Source organism: Xiphophorus hellerii, chromosome 23 (assembly GCF_003331165.1).
Source record: "Xiphophorus hellerii strain 12219 chromosome 23, Xiphophorus_hellerii-4.1, whole genome shotgun sequence".
Classification (NCBI taxonomy): Eukaryota; Metazoa; Chordata; class Actinopteri; order Cyprinodontiformes; family Poeciliidae; genus Xiphophorus; species Xiphophorus hellerii.
The window spans coordinates 3,678,147-3,697,223 of record NC_045694.1 but is presented as its reverse complement, the minus strand read 5'-3'; the positions used below and the strand labels follow the sequence as shown (position 1 = coordinate 3,697,223).

Here is a 19,077-nt window from a genome sequence, read left to right as displayed (position 1 = left end):
CGCACATCTTTGATGACCTCACCTCCTCTTGAACATAACTTGGATCTGCCAGGCCAAGCAGACATTGCACTTTCAGAAGAGCCTGAAACCAACTGTTCTCTCTAGCTCCATCATTCTCACATGAATCTATAGAGCTGTGGTGAAGAAAGGTTTGACCAAGTGAAACATGGTACTCCAGCTCCAAAGCAGATGTGAAGCCCCTGCAGAAGACAGTGAAGGGAGCTAAAAAAAATCTTTGGATTGTCCCAGTCTTCCATAGGGATCTGGCTCTGGTTATTATGAAACAATAAGTCGTTCAGATTTTTGTTAAGCCTCTCATAACCATTTTGTTGTCAGCATAAAAGTCAACACCTGCAATGAAATAAAATCAGCTTGTTAAACCATCCATCCATTATCCCTACTATGTGGGGATGCTAGTGCCTATCTCCAGCAGTCAACGGGTGAGATGTGGGGTCACCCTGGACAGGTCGCCAGTCCATGGCATGTTAAACCATTTGATGTAATTCATTTTCCAATTTAAATAACTCAATTTAAATGGATTTGGATTTTGCTGTAATTCACAATTTAAGATTATCTTCAAAGTGGACTTCAGTTCAATGTAAGGAAAAGTAATAATGAATTCATTTTAATATTACAATGTTTTTTTATTTCTCTAGTCTTTTATTACTAACACTATACCAGTTTAGTTTGTGTGATCTGATGCATGATGCAAGCATATCAGTGCAGGGATAAAAACACAACAAACAGATACATTTTATAAAACCATGTTAGATTTATTATCAGAAACTGCATCAATACGTTAAACTTTACATTAAAATGTCAACAGTCAGACAAAACCCCTCCTAGTTCCTGCAGAGTGAAGACATGGTCATTTTCATCACTCGTCTCTCTCTTTCTGACCTCCATCCTGACAACTCCAGCCAGGAGGGTCTGCAGGACTCCGTGTAGCCATGCTGGACTCACTGAAAGCTGGCTTGGTAGGAGCAGATTGGTGCCTAATTGTGTTTTTCAGAGCTGCTGTGAGATGGGGGTTACAACAGGGCTGCATGTGGTCTGGAGGCACATCAGTAGATGCAACACCCAAGGAATCCAATGTTGCAGGGTCTCATTGATCTGCTGAACCAAAGGTCACCGCAGTTATGCATTGGCTGGCTGAGTCATGACCACCAGAGTTGACGTGTGAGGGGTCACATCGCTCACTTTCTTGTGGTCAACTTTTTTTTGGCTCGTTGATCATTTTTAGCATGCGTAAACAGCCAGCCTGCTTCTCCCATTTCCCCTCTGCTTCATCTTCTTCCCTTTTTTTCCCATTATGTGCCCCCCTTCCAACTCCTACCCCTCCGTCTCTGCCTCTTTCTCCCCCTCCAGCTCTCCACCAGCCAACCCCTGCTATTTTCACCCCACACACATCCGTCGCTGCACTTATCCAGCCTCAGACGGCTGCTGGCTCGACAGCTAAACAGATTATCCGACAACAGAGCACCTCTCCTTCTCCCTCTCTTCCTCTGCCTCTCTCCATGCACTCCTCTAGCCGTGGGTCCTCGGAGGCGGAGGGGCCCAGGCTCTCCACTGGCCAGGCTCTTTATTGAGGCGTCTATGGAGCTTTATGCTGCCAGTGTCGGCCTTGCCCCCGCCGTCATCAATCATCCTCGGCTCCAGGGCTGCTATCACTACCCAGACAGCCGGCCAATCACAGCCTTCCAGGAAGCTATAGGCGATGGGAAGAGAAATAGAGGAGAGAGAGGGAAATAGAGGATCAGTTTGTGTCTGTTGCTGTCAGTCTGATTTGACTGACATTTTCTGCAGAATAGATACATGAAAACAATGGTACTTTGGCCTGTGTGGTATTTGATTAAGTTGAAAACTGAGTCATGAAAACACATTTATTTCTTATTTCAGCTTAAAGGAGGTTTTTTGGTGTATGAAGCACATGCTGATGGTACTAAAATTGGATTGAAAGAAGGAAGAAAAGTTGAGAACTACTTCAAAACAACAATTCCATTAAGCAGAAGAACCATATGTAAAATATACAGAGTAAAAATATTAAATGTAATTATGAAATAATTATATTTTAGGTGAAAAGGCCATGTCTAAATAACTCCTACACCAATTTCTTATTCTGTAGCTTCTAAATGTGGAATTCTCCAACCTTCCCTTTCCTCTTGAAACTCTGCCTTAAACTCCAGCCAAATGTGATGAGAGTTGCTTCAGTTTTTCACCTTTACCATTAGACATGGTCTGCAAAGAAAAATAAAGGTATTATTTTTCTTTGCTGCCTTTGTGCATATCTACCAAATATGGAGAAGAATCCTCAGCAAACCACAATTTGTTTAGTGGTACCCAAAGTTTGGGTCTGGAGCCTATAGTGGGTCATGTAGCACCATCTGAAAGGTTCTAAAAGGATTAACAGAATAATTTTCATTTAAAAAGATTGTTACTGATATTGTCAAATACTTCGTAATAGTCAATAACATCTAAATGCATGAAAACTCAGTTTTTACACTAACACTTCACCTGTGCTGAAGTGCCGTAAGGCAGTACAGTACATTTAGTCCAGGTTTGAACTATATTTGGCTCATTTGGACCACTGTGTCCCACCCAGAAATCTATAGTTTTCATTATGGCCTTCTGGGACAAAACACTGCACTAATTATTATAGTGTCTATACAAAAGAGAAAAAGGAGACGTAAGGATCTGAGAAGAATGAACATAGCTATTTCTCACCAGAATATCAATGCAGATATTTTTCTTTGTGGTTTCTGAGAGACAAAATGGAAATGGAAAGAACAGACTTTCCCCAATTGTTTCTTAAAAGGAAATATCATTGCTTTTTTTCTTCTGATGGTCATCTGACGCTTTCTTTTAAACTGCTGCATGTTTGGATCACTGAACTGGAATATTATTGTTGTATGTTTGCAGACTCAGTCATGACTGTGCATGGCCATTCACAGAAAGCCCTGACGGACCCCAGTGGGTGAGTACAGTTTACAAAATCTTCTTCCCACAGGCTGAGCCGACTGCTGTGACTTTGGTGTCACACTCACAATGAAGTTTAAGATGCAGAACCATCTTTTTCCAATGATATATACATACAACTGAAGTCTTGAATGCCTTAACCCTGCTGACCATGGACACTTTCACGTCAAAGTTCTGCGGTTAAGATCTAACCTGCTATTAGGGATCACTTTATCCTGTCAGATCATAGAAGATCTGAAATATCACTGACCCTTTGATTCTGCAGTCATGTTTCAAAGAGACATGACTTACTACTGAGAACTTCCACCTGTGGGATATTCCCCTCATATAGGTCTACCAAATACATTCACTGTTTCAAATACAAGCAAATGTATTGTATACAATCTGAACAAATTCTGCTGATCAATGTATTTCTCAGATTACATGGATAGTGGAGGATAAAATGATGTCTCTGCTCTGAGTTCACCTGGGGACTGAACAGATGCGGTCTTTGCTTTGGACTACATCCCATTCAGTTCATAATTTTGCATTACCCCTTGCAGTTTACTGGGATTATGGATTTATGACTCTGTTTTAATGTGACTTGTTCATATTTTGAATTATTAGATATTTCAGTGTTCTGGTTTTTGTTGAAGCCCATTTCTAAAACTGCAACAATTTTAATTAATACTGTATTTTTTTATTTATGTTTGATGGATCAAACTTTTTCCAGGATGTTTTGCTCCATTGATCAGTTTGATCTTAAATACTTTTGTTCAGAGGTGATTTATGCAGTACCAAGAAAAATATGTTTGTTTGTTGCCTGGATATGTAGAGGAATTAACCTGAAACGTTGTGTCTTTGCCAAAGAGAAAATCAATTCAAAGTATATATGTTTCTTTGACATCAAGTCGATTTTAAAGCAAGTAAGCTCCTCACAGAAGTTCTGAGCTGGATGTGTAAAAGTCCACAAATTGATCCAAACAGGACTCAGTTAGTATCTTCTGTTAATATTCAAATCTAGTCATATAGATGACAAGAGCCTCTGAATTATTTCATCACTGGAAAATAATTACACAGTCTCATTTGGCATTTTTTTTATATCTGTACATCAGTTTGTGGAGGATGATTTAGCACACTGCATCTGCCTGTTGATCTAATAGGAAAGATTGATTGCCTCTACAGGTAATGTTATTTCAAAAATGAGAAATTTATCAGTCTGTGAAACTTTTGTAGACATCACTGTGTAATAGTAACCTAACTCCTACTGTAGTGTGTATTTGCTTCACCATTCTTTGATATAGTCACAATCAAATGATTTTCTGGGTTCATTTCCTTTTATTTTCTACTGATCATTCTTCATTCTTCACCATTTCACTTAATTTGAATTACTGGATGTTGTGCGATTACTAAAACTGTACCCATGCAAAATGTGACCCTTGAATATAATGAAGGTATGAAATAAATAACTGTTCCTCAAAGATATTTTGCCATTAGTGAGTCGTTCAAATCATTTGAGATTTTCCATCCATCCATCCATCCATCTTCTTCCGCTTATCCGAGGTCGGGTCGCGGGGGTAGCAGCTTCAGAAGGGAGGCCCAGACTTCCCTCTCCCCAGCCACTTCTTCTAGCTCCTCCGGGGGAATCCCGAGGCGTTCCCAGGCCAGCCGAGAGACATAGTCCCTCCAGCGTGTCCTGGGTCTTCCCCGGGGCCTCCTCCCGGTGGGACGTGCCCGGAACGCCTCACCAGGGAGGCGTCCAGGAGGCATCCTGACCAGATGCCCGAGCCACCTCAACTGGCTCCTCTCGATGTGAAGGAGCAGCGGCTCTACTCTGAGTCCCTCCCGGATGACTGAGCTTCTCACCCTATCTCTAAGGGAGAGCCCAGCCACCCTACGGAGAAAACCCATTTCGGCCGCTTGTATCCGCGATCTCGTTCTTTCGGTCATGACCCAAAGCTCATGACCATAGATGAGGGTGGGAACGTAGATCGACCGGTAAATCGAGAGCTTCGCTTTTTGGCTCAGCTCTCTCTTCACCACGACGAACCGGTACAGCGCCCGCTTGACAGCAGACGCTGCGCCAATCCGCCTGTCGATCTCCCGCTCCCTTCTTCCCCCATTCGTGAACAAGATCCCGAGATACTTAAACTCCTCCACTTGGGGCAGGACACCCCCCCTGACCCGGAGAAGGCACTCTACCCTTTTCCGGCTCAAGACCATGGCCTCGGATTTGGAGGCACTGATCCCCATCCCGGCCGCTTCACACTCGGCTGCGAACCGCTCCAGCGAGAGCCGCAGATCACGATCTGATGAAGCCAAAAGGACCACATCGTCTGCGAAAAGCAGAGATGAGATCCTAAGGCCACCAAATCGGATCCCCTCAACACCTTGGCTGCGCCATTTGAGATTTTCTTTCTTGTAATTGAGTGAATGAAACATTCAGTAAATGCCATTCTGCTGCTTACCAACCTCGGCCATTTGCTTTAAATGTTGTAAAGTGAACTTCTCTGGTCAGTGTTTCACCGGTGCACATGTCACAGAGAGGCCGGGACCTGCAGCAGCCAATACACTCTCTCTACCTCTTTTCAGATCATTGTTAGGGATGGAAGAACTAATTTGAGGGGAACTCAGATTTGTTCAAAAAATATTTTGGATAATCTATACAGCTTTACTCACTCTGTAGATATAAAGTCCCATAGAACACCAACAAAGAGCAACAATTTAGCTAAGGATCCGATATAGAGCATTTGAATCAGGATGGAAGCTGTTGGTGTTTTGTGCCCTTTATTAACTGCCTCATTACCTATATTTTTAGACTTTAACTAACAATGCTCAGGATAGAACTTCTCTGGATCATTATTTTGAGGTTTAGGAGCTGAAATAACTTTGAGAACTATTGGCAGAAAGTGGAAAACACATTAGCTTCTGCAGTGTTAGAGTTGTAAGTGTGAAAGACATAATTTGCTGGAAGCATTTATGAATGATTTATAATAACCTGAAGGTTTGCATTTATGGAAAAGGATATGAAAACAATGCAAACCAATAAAGACAAACAGATTTCAAAAAGAAAGCTAGTCATTGAAGAGTGTTAAACCACACTAAGATTCAGTATAAATAACTGGTTTATTTAAAGAAAAGAAACCCCATAAGAGAGCACAATATATGTTTCCTTATCAGGCTATCCTCTTTTTCATCAAGTATCACCAGTATGTTGCATTTCTTCTCAAGGCTTAACTTTTTTAATAATGATTTCTTTCTCTCTTCTTCGCTTTCTTTTTGGCCCCCATCTCCGTCTTTCTCTGCAGCCCTGAGCTCTCATCCTGCTCCAGGAGGAATAGGCGGAATCTGATTACAGACCTATTTTACAGCAGACGCCAGGGCGCAATAAAAGGAGAGAGAGCACGGAAACGGGACTCGGCCCATCAATTAGATCTCTATTAGCAGCCAATGCAGACCTCACCTCAGGAAACGCCAGGGCCCTGAAATTAAACAATTCTTCAAGCTCGACAAGCCAGTCAGTTCTGTTATATCTGCTGGAAGAGGATGGAGGGGATGGAATCCATACTGAAAATAAGCTATATGGAAACAAAAACATTCCTGTCCAGATAGATAAAATGTGAAAACTAAAACTCATTCTTCTGAAACAAATGCAGAGAATGATTATTTCTTTTAATGATATATTAGGATGTTGGATAAAAGGCGCCGTGAGTAAGTTTCCCCCCCTTACATATTGCTTCTGAATTTATTTTGTCAGTCTTATATATTTCAGATCATCACTAAAATGTTACTATCAAAAGTTTTACAAGAAAGTTCTCAAACCATCATGACTCTACAGGAAAACATAATTCCCCCACTTATTAGGTGTTTAAGGATCTAACAATTTGGTTCAATTTTCCCAGCCACAATTAAGAAAACAAAATGAATAGAAACTGTCTGACAACATGAAGTAGGTTAATAGATCTCAAACAGCAATGCATCATGTCACAATCTAAAGAAATTCAAGAACAGATTAAAAATGGAGTAAAAACATCCATCAGTGTAGAAATGATTATTACACCATTTCTAAGACTCAAGGAAACCAAACTGAGAACCATTATTCACACATACAGAGAACATGGAACAGTGGTGACAGAATGCTTACCAAGATTGCTCCAAGAGGACATCAATGACATTTCTGAGGAACCCAGAAGAACATCTAAAGCATTTTAGGCCTCCTTTGCTTTAGTTACCACCAAAATTCATGTTTCAACAATAAGAAGGAGACTGAACAAAAATGACATCCATTGGTGAGTTCCATGTTATAATCACTGCTGACCCAAAAGAAAATAAAGCCTGTCCCACATCCTCCAAAAGATATCTTGAAGATCCCCAAAACTTTTGGGAAAATATTTCATGGAATGAAACAACATGAGTTGAACTTTTTGCAAGGTCTGCATCCCATTCCAGTAGTTTAAAACTCGCATTTCGAAAAAGAATATATGCACAGTCAAATATGGTAGTGGCAGTGTGATGCTCCAGGCCTGTTTTGTTGCATCACGACTTGGAGAACTTGATTAACATAAATTCTGCTTTCCACCAAAGAAAATGTTGAAGGAGAATATCTGACCATCAGCCTGAGACCTAAAGATCAAGTCCACTTTGGTCTGCAGGACATCAACATGTCCACTTATGAGTAGCTCAGCACAATAAGATGGCTGTTTTTTTTTGTTTTGTTTTGCGTTTTTTTGGTCTGTGTAAGAACTCATAGCCAGTCTGCAATTACTTTACAAAGCTGCTTTTCCTGTAATAAATTAAAGCACCGTTTTAGTGGATGTCAGGGATTAATAAGTCCTGACCTTCAATTGAGAACTTTTAAAGTAAAATCTGTCAAAAACAAATTAGAAATAAATCATTAACCAAATTATAAATCAATATAAAGGTATTACAGTCACTTTTCCTTGTTTCCTCCCCTAGATGCCATTAATCTGCAACTGTTGACCTGCTGACCCCAGGCAGGACAAAATGTCAATGCTGGATAATTAGGTGTAACATTAAGGCCATTTGAAGAAAAAACACCTTGAGACATTTCCATATTAAATCATTAGTGCTTTTTAGGAAAATAAGTACTTTTTTTACTGGGTTGATTTAACTATAGATATTTAGGTATTAATGTATGGAAAGTGAACTTTTTCATAGTAATAGGCAATTATGCTTTTGGAATAGGAGTAAGGACTCTGGAGCAGCTTCATGCGTTTATTGTGGGTTGTAATTCAGGTTGTTACTGCCATAGCTCAGTAAGAGGATAGTTAGTTTGTCAATCAGAGTGTTAGTGTAAAAAACGGAAGAGAAAACCTTTTGAATGTTGTGTTTTCAGTATAGAATATAAAGTGGTAATAATTCTGCTAAATGGTCACTTGGTTTCATTTCCCTGAGTATTTCCCAGGACAGATTATGAAGTTCCCAGATTTCCTTGGTTCGGGAAAATGCACTTGCTTTTAGAGCCTGATGTCGGCCTGCTTTTTATTTCTGTCATGATCTGACGCAAGACAACACTTCCCCTCTTTCAACAACCTTAGACTGTTTCTCAGTGCTGCGGCACGAATTTCTCTATTTGCGCAATCAAAGGATGGCCATTTATCATCGAGAAGGACAGCTTCGTATTTTCTACCTTGCTCGCTCGGTTCCAGCACCAAATTTCAGCATTTTTATGGAAAACCGCAGTCATTTTGATTGATGAAATCCAAAGATGTCCAAAACAATCCGAGAGATCCCCAACCGCGGCGCACCGGCGGGGTGCTCCAGTGTTGTCATTGTTTCTGAGAAAGAAAGGAGCGCGTCCGGAGATCACCAGGGAAAAATCACGATTTTCAGTTCAAAAGGGGCCAGAAGAGCAGCGTTTCTTTACAGGCAGTGGGAAAGTTGAGGAAAACCCTTTTTCACTCGCAGACCAAAACAATACTTGCTTTGCTTTTTCCTCTTGATGCATTCAGCTATAATGGCATGCTCTAATAGAAACAGACCAGAATAATGAATCGATCATTTTACTGTGAGAGTCGATGTTATTTGTGTCTGAGTCAGTAGAATGACTGGTGAAACACACACCCCTCCTGCATTTATGCAATTTGTGCACATAAGCTCATTGTGCGCCATGTAGCTGTGCAAAGTAAAATAACGCTGCCCTAAAACCGATTTCCCTGCGCTTTTATTTACTCACTCCTGTCTTGTTTGCGGTGATTTATAATGTCACAAGAAATGTCACCTGTCTGGCCTAATTGCGACCTTCTGTTATTAATACCAGGAGCGTGACTCCCCTTTGCACCCGTGGAAATAAGCCTATATTGCGTACTTAATACACCGTCACCCAAAGGGAGATTCAATAAATCTCCCTTTAACGGCGTTTCCCCTCAAAACTCCTCCAGGCGAGTGGAGGCCGTGTCAAGATTGCGATTGTGCGCCAGTGCTTAGGACCAGCTGCTCCCAGGACAGACAAGCCCTTGTCAATTAGGCGGTGACAAGCAGGTCCTTCAGCTGCCTGCAGGCGCTCCGGCAGCCAGCAGTGTACAGTCCCCGCAATTAGTATCAATTTCTGTCGAGACCTCCGGAGAGCGCGCAGACACAGCTAGGGTAAATGGCCAGACATTGTCCGAATAACAACCGAGAGCCGCGGATGACACCGTGTAATGGGGCCGGTGTTAACCGCACTGCGCGCTGAGGAGGAGGAGGAGGAGGAAAGCTAAAGGACGGTCCAAACCTCGCAATTCATGTCACCTTGTTCACGGGAATATGAGGACTTCTACCAACATTTAGCTTGATGATATAAAAGCCAGTGCCTGACTTCATTTTAACCAAATATTGGCGTTTACATATTTTCTTTTTTTTCAGTGATATGGACTCATTTTGTCTGAAATAAAGGTGAATAATATTTAATCAGCAGGCCAATCACAATAAATGAGAACAAACGGAAAAGTTAACTTTTTTAAGTGAAACTCGTATTCTATATTTTAAGGTGCCTATTTCTACGAGTTTTAATGACTATGACTTAAGTCCACATTTCAGATTCAGAAAATTTTAATAAGACCAAATAGTTTAAATAAATGCATAATATAGCCAGCTTAGACTATCATCAGTCACTAACACCCTCATATGGGGTAAGCCACAACAGGTCATAAATAATTGGTGTTTTTTATAAGCATATTATTGGAAAGTTAGATGTAAGGGAAAGTACAATAGAACAAGCTGCACAAGCAAAAGTGTAGCCTTAGGATTGTGAGGAAAAGTCGTCTGGTTAGAATTTTTGAGAAGATGAACATGATTGTGGACTGCAACTGAAGTCAGTGCATCAAGTCCCACCACACACAGACATGTCCCAGTCAGGATGTGGACTACAACTGTTGCTTTCCTTGTATTAATGCTAAACTAATTTAGTATTAATATATTCATTTAGCATTAAACTAATATGCTAAACTAAGGAGAGCAAGGACTGAGAAAATTTACGAAGTTCTCTTTGTAAATTTTGCATCAATCTGCAATCAAGAACCCAGAGTGAAGAGGAGTGGAGATTCACAAAATCCAATTTGCTTGAGGTCCAGTGTGAAGTTTCTCCAATCAGTTATTATTTGGAGAGCTGTCTCATCTGCTGATGTTGGTCTACAGAACCTTTTTTCAAGTCCAAAGTCATTCAATGCAATAAAATTCAAAAATACTTTATTGATCTCAAAGTGAAATTAAATATCTCATCATAATGTTCTATTAAGAAATTTTATAGCATTTCATTCTTCACTTGGCTGAAAAGATTTATGGAGATACTGATTTTATTTTCTAAAAGTGACAATATCTGGTACAACGACCTCAATATTCCTGTGCTTGATTGATCAGAAATGGACTTTGTCTACATGTGATCTTGTTTTTGCTTCGGAAGAATTTGAAACTGACTTTTAAACATCTACCGATGCAGAGATTTTTTCAAAAGGCACAGACTTTTTATGCTTTATTTAATTTGTATTTATAACAGCATATGAGTTTTAACTCTTTTTGTAGTCCAGACCTCCACTTTTTGGTCCAGTGAGCAAATGCATGTCAGTCCAGCTCTCTCACAACACTGACAGCCTTTAGAAGGATGGCTCACCAAGCTTCTTTTGTAAATGGTGTCACTGCAAGCAGCTGGTGGTGGCATTCCCGGGCCTTGGCCGTTGCCCTTTGGCCCCTGGGGGGGATGGACTCCGGCCAGGGCGGTCCAGGAGTCTTCGCAGTGCCATGATAGCTCAGGTCAGTGGGGCCAAGTCTCCAGCAGGAGAAGCTGGTGCAAAGTAGGCGAACAAAAACCCCAGAGCTCACCAGGCCAGTGGGATCATTAGTATTAACGTTTGTTTAACTAATTAGCAAGCTGGGCAGCCAGAGGGAGTCTTGTATAGGCAACATGGACGTCATATATAGCAAAGGTGTACGGACATCTGTCACTCTCTGTCTGTGGAGGGGAGGGTTGTAGAACACGACTGAAGTGTTTAGCACCTCAAGGATCAGCTGCTGCCTCCTTAAAAACCTCAAAGTCATCTGGTTTTCTTCAAATGACTTCAGAAGTTCATGAACACTGAGTTGTTATTTTCAAGGAAGATTATTGTGCAGGGTTCAGAGTACAGGACGGGGACAGGGCAACTCACTGAAGTTCAAGAACAGTGCAAACAGCACATGCCAACAGAAGGAGCCACAGAGCATTGAGCAGCAGAAGGAGCCTGCGGGAGGGAAGCTGCGGCTCCCGCCTTAAATATGGGAAAGTTTGGGGAACAGGGTCAATGGGTCAAGAAAAGTCAACAAGAGAGCAGTCTTGATGACAGAAGGAATTTAATATCAAAAATACATAAATCTTCAAGTGAGGGCAGGCGCATAATGGGCACAATGGAGGAGAGTGTTAGAGTCAACACAGTTTTGTTGTTGCCGATTAAATAGATCAGGCCAAGTTGTTAACATTTAACACAAAACGTTGGCACTAGAATAGAGGTTGGGTGGGACTGAAGGGGGTTTCCTGGACGAAGACGGGCTGACAAGGCACACAGATAGACGGCTCATGTGTAGCGACACGTCTGGCGCCACTGCATGCAGTTTTGCAGCCAAGTGGGAGTCACACTTTTAAAACGGAACTGTTTTAAAACTTTTAAAACAGTTCATTTTCTTACTTAAATTTTGAACTACTTAAAAAAAATCTGTTGATTTAGTTGGATGTGGGCCCCTCAGCTAGAGTTCGTTTGGTGCCCACATTAGTTTTGTTTCACAAATGCAAAGAACTGTAGAATAATTGAATAAATGCAAGTTTTTCTAACACCAGCATTGTTTTGTACATATATATATATATATATATATATATATATATATATATATATATATATATATCAAATGCTTATTTAAAACCTTTTTTGGGCCCCTCTTAAAAATTATTATTATTGATTTTAAAATGACTCCAATTCAGTCTACCATCCATATATTGCCATTTTATCCATTACTTCTTCTATTTTATACCTGAAGGCAAACAATTCCATACTTATGTACAGATACAATATTTTTGGGGCTATAAATTATAAACTTAAATCTCATATATAATTTAGTTTACAGCTATATTATGACCTAAAAACTTTTGTTTTACTCGCTATTCTAATGTATTTTGGTTCTGAACCCTTTTTGGCCAGCCTTCTGTTGATGAGATGAGAGATTAGGATGTCTGATCAAACCAAAGCCACAAAGACAGCCTTTTTTTCTCTGAATCAGCTGCATGTTCAATGCAAAACATCCTGTGGATGATGACACTGTTTGCACTCAAAGTCAGGTACAAATGAGCTATGGTAGTGATGGCAAATGTCACCACTGAATTGGATTCTCCCTTTGAATGCTCTTTGGGTGACTTTAATAGTACCCAAAGAGCAAGTTTAATAGCACATGAACTTTTGAGTGCACGAATTTTGCACAGTTTGTGTAACTGCTGCACACACGCAGAGTCCAGAATCGGAGTGTCATTGCATTGATGTCTTTCGTCTTGGACAATGTGGAAATTAATCTTCCCATGGCGCAGCAAATAGACCCGCATTTGTCTGCACATCCCCTCTGACTGCTGCGCCACACTGGCCGCAGTGCTGAGAACTCTGGCTGACCTTCGCCCTCGCCCCCGTGAAACCCTGCAAGTCCCCCAGCAGTTGCAAGCAACTCTGAATTCCATAATTCTTCACCAAAAGGCATTATTAGAGGAAAATCCTTCCTTTTTGACAATTTAATAGTGCAAACTAATCATCTGGTTGACATGGGCCATTCATCTTGGTACAGGCAGACAAAGACAAGGCCTTTTCCATAGGTTTGTCTGGATCCCGCAGTCAGACCGGCCTCTATTTTCAGATCAAGTGCACAATAAAAGCATTGTGTCTCCTTAATGGTTATGTTTGTGAAGCCACCCAAAACCCAGTGTATTAAATGCATTTTTTAAACCAAGAATGAAAAATAGGCAAACACGTACAGATGGCCGCAGAAGTGAGAATAAACAGCAGGATGCTGCAAAAACTTTGGATGCTCAAAGCAATCACAACCTGAAATAAAAGACGTGAGGATTAAAAACTGGGCGCTGCGGAATTGCTTAAACGCCTCAAGTTATGAATTCGTTTCTGAATCAATTTAGCGGTGCAGGCATTTTCCAAACATCCTCTTGCGGGAGTAACAAGACAGGGAAATTGATCCGGTGAGACCTCACCTCTCGGTGCGCCTCAATAAAAGAGACATCAGCCTCTCCCGACGACTGTATAATTTTTAATATATATGCAATAAATGTTCAATTTGTTTCCAGAAATGACGGGAAATAATAACGTCTAAATTTAAAGTCATCCATTACAGCCAAACAATGCTCAGGCATAGGTGCTCCAACGCAGAGAGCATTGATTAATTCACATTTAGATTGTGGTTGATAAAGCAATAACGTTATCCTTCTGGCAAACCAACGGTGGCAGTGTCTTAAATTTAAGATACACATAAAGGCTACTCATATAATTGAAAAGCTAATGGATTTGTTTTAAAGCCTTACATGTTGTGGTGATCTTCAGGTGGCCTTTTGCTTCTTCAAGTATGAATAAATATCTGTGAATTAATATTTGCCAGTAGAAATGAAAGAAGTTTCATAGTAAGTGAGAATCCATACATTTCTCAAAATTTTATCACTTTTTAGAACTGCAACACGTAAACAGGTTTTATTTTACCTCAACACAACAGGTATTATGTGGCAATTTATGGATTATTAATCAAATTAAAGTGTAAAAGAACTGCGCCCTCAACAGTTCGTAAACAACTGTATGTTTGAAAATATTCAATCCAGAGTACAATAAGACATTTTGAACATCATGAAACAATAGCAATTTATAATTGAGCACAATAAGTATGGAAATGTAATGTTCAGTAAAGGTTAAATTCAGTATCCAACACTACAGGTACGTTAAATTTAAATTTCCTTCAGCTACAGATCTATCTCCAAAAGCCCAGTGGGTTTTTTCTTCAGAAAGCTTGAGAACCTTTACAGTTAAACACAAAGAACATCTTAAACACTGGTAAAACATTACTTACTCATTAAATTATTTCTTTTGGGAGAAAATTTCATTTCTTGACTACAAATCTACATCTTTTTGACTTTAAATCTTGCAATTCTGTGTTCCTACGCTATAAAACTGACATTAAATATTACCCATTACAATTTTTAGATTTTTAATGAAGTTACTGAATTATATAAGTATGTTCACCATTGTCCATGTTTGGGAATAAATCCCACTTAAACATTAATTAACATTGGTTCAATCAACCATTAATGTCGTTTTTCCAGGGTGTTCACACAAAAAAGGTAATAGTGTGAACATTCATGAAACTCATGGCTAGATACAAGTTCAAATCCAAAACAACAATCAAAAATAACACGCAAAACATGATAAATCCAGGTTTTTTTCTGTCTTTCTGCGTAAATACAAGGAGAGAAAATAGATAAGACACTTCAAAGAGTTCGTGGGTGTACCTGAAGTAAAAAGTTGTGTTGAAAACAACACAAGTTGTTTTCAAAATTCTTATATGAACTTATCAAATTCAAGAACTCACATAATAATTTCTGTTTGCATCCCGATTTTACAATTTGAACACAATGCTACTGTTAAAGTCCATCTTAACAGCTAACTTTGTTTCTTACCCTGCCATTAAACAGGTTTTATGCCACCAAGCAGATTTGAAAAGTTAATTATTGTTTCTGTATATTTTTTACATTCATTTTTTGCAAAAATCAGAGAGAAAAAATCAGTTGAGCAAATTAATCTTCATTCAGATAAAGTTTTAAAAGCTTCTATTGTTTAGCTGTTATATGGACATAATTTGCAGACATTCTGATTACCCAAATAAAATACCACATCATTTTTATATGTTATTTTATGTTTGTTTCATCAGCGTGTTTACCCAAGTGTGTGGGTAGGGCTTGTTGAAAAATAGAGTAAATATGTTATAATTTAAACATTATTGTACAATATAACATATGTCATTTAAACCTGTTATAATTTGAACTCTTTCCAAATGTCAGTTTTGTATGTAGGATAACTGAACTTTTTTTATTACAAATGCAAAGATTTAAAGATTTGTAAATTTGAAATGAAAATTTCTTTTAAAATGATCGAATTTAGGTTGAAATCAAATTGTATTAATTGTGTCCATTTTTAAGAAGTTCCTTGATGCTTGAAACAAGAACAAAGACGATCAAAGGAGAGTTGTGGAAACCTTTTGTTGATGCCAAATAAAAATAAAAATATTTTCACTCATTCATTTCTGTTTTAAATCTTTTGCTGGATTTGATCTTTAACAGTAAGTCGGAGCTGTCCCTTCAGGACCATGAATATCTTTTCAGTCTGCAGGTTCAATCGAAGATATTTCGGGTCTCGGATCACTGTAGATCTCGACATAAAGTGCATTACGGTGCCTGATCCCTCTCAAACCATATGATTAATTCACTCCCATTGAAACCCGACCGAGCAAGGAGTGGAAGGACGTGACCAATGACATAATAGGCTCTGTCAAACAGCCCAGCAAAACGCCCAGACCATTTGTGGTGACAATCCTGATGCCATCAGTTCCATTATGGGCCCCCATTCAAGTCACAAACAAACATAGCTTTAGTACGCAAAAAGGGGAAAAATAGTGCTTTTAGGCGGAGCCCCTTTCTCCGTGTGTCAGGCTGCTCAGGGGATCGCGGAGGCCATCAGATATCATCTGATTAATCACGAAACAATGAGCTGTTCTCAGAAGAAAACCAACATCAGCCGACACATCCCGTCCGTTTAATCTGGAGTAGACTGACAATATGATTTCACATAATAAAACACACTTTTTTCTTAAAATATTTTAATTGTATCTTCACCGTTCCTTCATGTTGCCTCGGTGATTTTTTTATTTTATTTTATTTATTTATTTATTTATTTGCATAAAGAAAATTGTGTATGAGATGCAAGATTTTCCATTCACTATAATATTTTCCGACATGTAATAAAAAAGACGAGCTGATGAAGAAAAGTCAAAGTACTTAAAGAACTTGAGCCTGTAAAAAATAACACTTCCATGAAAACGTTTTCTTTGTAGCAAACTGGAAGATTCCTGCAGGTCCTGCATGCGCCGAGGCAGGACGTTGAATTCTGATGTATTTATGGATATAAGCTAAACAGCAACCTACAAGATGTTTTAGATAATGACCAGCATTTTATTAGATTAGTCACAGTTATTTGTTTGTTTGTTTGTTTGTTTATGTGGTTGCAATGTTTTTAATTAAAAATAAACGAAGTGTAAGTCATTTTACTATAAACATAATAATTCTATAAGATACTTTATGACTCGGTATTTTTGGGTGGTTATAAACGAACCATACGTTAAAAAAACAAACGCGTAATTGTCAAACTTCAAACTACTTGTACAGTTTTGTTGCGAAAATATTTGAGAATGTCAGGACATTTTTATGTATGTATCTTAAATTGTCCATGTTAAAAAAAGTAACATAGACAGTCGATTTTGATCTCGACTCAAATTAAAGATAAAATAATCCCTCAAACCGGAACGCGCCTTGATATTCTTCATTACACCATAATATAAGTGAACACAGAAAGGCGTCAATGACGGAGCAACAAAGAGGAAATAGAGCAGAAAGTTCTGCTGCTGATCCGCCTTGTTTTTTCGGGGAAAATTCCCCGTGTCCTTCCTCTCATCCCCATCAAACTCACGCACTTGTTCCCATTTTCACTTCCCTCCACGCCCTGTTTGTTTTTGTCTGAATTCATCGAGGATCTGAGATCCCGACACGGTTTATTTCTTTCTGAGGTCTTTTTCTTTCGTTCTTTCTATTTCGCCACTCATGCTAAATACGATTGAAGCTTTGAAGTAAAAGCTCAAAGAAAGAAAAAAAAGCTGAGATTTTTTTTCTTTTGTTGCGTGTTGTCGGTGTGAGAAAGCGTAAAAAAGCTTCTGTAAACAAAGACTTTTTTTAAAAAACGGATGATTATTTAAAATACCAATTAGAAAGTTAAGTTACATATATTCACGATTGAATTATCAATTTTACAAGGCCTGTTTTCTACATTTAATCATTTTTATTAAGTTACTTTTTCTATTGAACATATTCTATTAAACTGTGCCATTATTTTATGGAGCCACATCGAATGTATCAAATAATATGAATATTTAGAGCTTTTAGTCCTTTCATCTCTAAACACATAGTAGGTAGGCTGAAATCTCATTTTATTCGTTCTGTGTTTGTAAACCAATAGGCAAAGCTCACCAAGAGATTTTTCAATATTTTTTTAATAAAAGTCCTGTGATCAGAATTATTAATCGGGATTATAATTATTTATGAGAAAATTGTGCATATTTACACATTTAGATCATTATAAGTCACCGGATCTATTTCTGCAGCATTTCAAAGATGCGAGACTTTTCAAAATATAGTATCATACTATATAGATATAGATTCTTTAATTATTTAAATGTCGTAATGCTTTCGCGTGGTTAATCGGTTTGCGGCGTATTCCTCAGTTTTCCCTATGGAGCAGCGCCAAATTAAAACTCGGCCAGAAAATATCTCATTTAAATTCTCACCTTGAGCTCTCTGGTGACTGTTAGCGGTCCAAAAGGAGCTGACGCTTTCGAAATCCAGCAGGCTGTATAATAATATTTGAGATCTATTTTGCTACAGCGTAGTGTGGTCTTTGATGCCCAAACATTTAGAGGAAATTTTAAAGAGACAAGTGTTTCGCAGCAGGCAAGCAGAAGCATCAATTAAACATAGAAAATGCATGCAAAGCAGGTCGGGCGCCGCAGCTTTACTTACTCTGTGCGCTGTGCTGAGCTGAGTCTCCGCTGTTTAATTACAACCCCTAATTTTCCCAATCGGAGATAGTGTCAAAAACCTGCGACTATTTCTCAGAGATTCCCTTTAACAAGTGGAAACTTAGTGTCCTCCTGCACCATTTTATACATGATGAGCCGGCAGTAATGGGATTATTAAACAAAAACGTTTCAGGCGCTGGCGTTAACCTTTTTTAATGCCTAATTAGGTTTTGCAAAGAAATAATTAGATTCTACAGTGCTTACACTGCCTATATTTTCAAATGGTATCTGCAGCAAACACATCATCCTGCGACGCTGCTGCCAATAATCTTCGGGTGTATGCCCCTCAGAATCGGCCAGATGTAAGATTTTAAACATGTTTCGACCAAATAAGAACACTAAAAGCTAAAATAATTTTCCCGGACGGCTACAGGCCGAGTTGCTGCAGGGTCATAGTCTGGTCGACTGCGCCCCCTGGTGGTTTTAAAATGTATGGTAACAAACGCAACTGCAGGATGTCTGAAAAAGACGTGTAAACATATACAAAGGCTTTACCAAGTAGGTGATTGTATTGTTTGGTGATAATGATGGAGTAGGAAATCCTTTATAGTGGGAACATGGTTTTGGAGTAGCATGGCGTAGAATTAAGCTGAAATGGGGGTGGGGAGTTGGCGCAGGCGCACTTTTGAGAGTGCGGTAAACGTCATGCGCACGAACTGTAGCTTTGCAACAAAATCATCACAGTGCAAAATCATTGCCTTTAATATTTTATTTCCACAATGACAT

General features: G+C 39.2%; 1 long non-coding RNA gene across 1 annotated transcript; it reads right to left on the bottom strand.

The window, feature by feature from the left end:
• Positions 1–748: 748 nt before the first annotated feature.
• Positions 749–18,522, bottom strand: LOC116713997 (uncharacterized). The gene is made up of 2 exons (XR_004337971.1): positions 18,293–18,522; positions 749–1,708 (listed from the first exon to the last, which is right to left on the bottom strand). It is a non-coding gene; the product is annotated as an uncharacterized LOC116713997 (long non-coding RNA).
• Positions 18,523–19,077: the final 555 nt, after the last annotated feature.